General features: G+C 38.5%; 1 non-coding gene across 1 annotated transcript; it reads right to left on the bottom strand.

Moving 5' to 3' along the window:
* Nucleotides 1–1,877: 1,877 nt before the first annotated feature.
* Nucleotides 1,878–1,960, bottom strand: Trnal-uaa (transfer RNA leucine (anticodon UAA)). The gene has a single exon. It is a non-coding gene; the product is annotated as a tRNA-Leu (tRNA).

Below are 1,960 nucleotides of genomic sequence, written 5' to 3' on the forward strand. Positions count from 1 at the left end.
TTAAATGCATACAACCAAACTGGAGTCTCGGATTCAGCGAATGTGGGTATGTGAGAAAGCTTGCCAGTAGCTTCTCGTGGGTCGGTGGTTCTTTCCGGGGTTTTCCCTGGTTCTTCCTCCACCATTAATACTGGCCGCCATGTATAGCCTATCGTGTGCTGAAAAATGGCGTTAAACCCTACAATAACAACCAAACTGTATATACTAGTCTTTGTCCAGTAATGTGTAAATACATGCAACAAAACTGTATATGTTAGTCGTTGTCGAGTACTATGTAAATACATACAACAAAACTGTATATACTAGACGTTGTCCAGTAATATGTAAATACATACAACAAAAATGTATATGCTAGTCGTTGTCCAGTAATATGTAAATGCATACAACAAAACTGTATATACTAGACGTTGTCCAGTAATATGTAAATACATACAACAAAACTATATATACTAGACGCTGTCCAATAATATATAAATACATACAACAAAACTGTATATACTAGTCGTTGTCCAGTAATTTGTAAATACTTACAACAAAACTGTATATACTGGACGTTGTATACGTTTTCAGGGCAGTTTTATCCATTCGGCTCTAAAGAAACCTTTATCTTGAAAATCTTCGGTTATTTTGCTACAAGTGTGTGTGACAGTGACAGTGACAGTGACTCCTGGTATAGTATTCACTGTTGCTGTTTGTTTAAAAAATGTGCTTCTTTGTTTCTTTGGGAGCTTTTCCTTCCTTTTCTTGGAGGATTGAACTTTGCAAAATTACTTGTCGCTTTTTAATATAAAAATTGACTGATGGGAAATACTATTTTTGGTTACGTAAGCTTGTTTAGGCTGTTTCTTTCAGTTTCATAACAATGGTACCCTGTTCTTCACAGCCTATTGTCCAGTTGTTAGTACGTATTAGTAGCTGCCATAGTCTCGAATTCATAAATTACGACAAATTCACTAATTAGACATTTACCTTGAATATTTATGACGTTTTATTTTCATATAATTTGTCATCAACCCATTTGCTCGGGTTATCATTGAGTTTCGCTGCATATTAATTACACCTTCATTGGCGCTAGGCTTTGCATGTCGTGCGCTCCTCTTGGGCGAACTGCTATCAACCATCTCAATTGTTTCATTGAAAGATTCGTCGATCAGCGAGAACTCTGCGCCACATATCTATCCTCAGCACTTTCTTTCACGTTGAATCCAGCGGTGTTAGAAGTCATTGTCAACTAGTATTCTATATGCCGTGCTCAAAATGAATTATACAAGCACCTTCTTCCAACTCGACCGCTGGCACCAATTAATTTGTGACGCGTATGGGTGCGTGCATAAACGAATATTTACGACTTTAGATGCGAACCTGCCCTTTTGTTGTTCGTACTCTTTTGTTACTCAGAGTGGTATCGGCGTCTGGTAAGTTTTCTCGAGCCCAGGCGCTTGCCTATTCGAAGAAGGTAAATACAACGATTATCTTTATCGTCTTTAATTTTGTTAGAATTGTGGCAAGCCTTCGTCAGGAACTTCATCGCCAGCTTTTTCATTACAAAAATCACCTAACGATTATCTTCTTGATTTACTGCTTCCCTATTCTTCTTCTCTGTGGACTACACAGATCAGAATCCCGAATAACATCGCCTTCAGCCTCTATATAGGGTGGTACCACGTGACCTATCACGCTACCAGATGGATCTATTCTTAACTTGACCATTCCATTCTCAATATGGGATATCAAAACGGTCGACTTATGATGCATGAGAAAATCGTTACATTATTTTGAATAAAATGGGATGATTCTTGATGTATAGTTGAATTAGGAACATTCCAGTAAATCGGCCATTGGTTGCTCTTCATTGAACAAACAAACATATTTAGTTCTAGTACGGGTGGGGTTCGAACCCACGCGGACATGCGTCCATTGGATCTTAAGACCAACGCCTTAACCACTCGGCCACCGTACT

Source organism: Sinohyriopsis cumingii, chromosome 18, assembly GCF_028554795.1.
Source record: "Sinohyriopsis cumingii isolate HCF-2022 chromosome 18, ASM2855479v2, whole genome shotgun sequence".
Lineage (NCBI taxonomy): Eukaryota > Metazoa > Mollusca > Bivalvia > Unionida > Unionidae > Sinohyriopsis > Sinohyriopsis cumingii.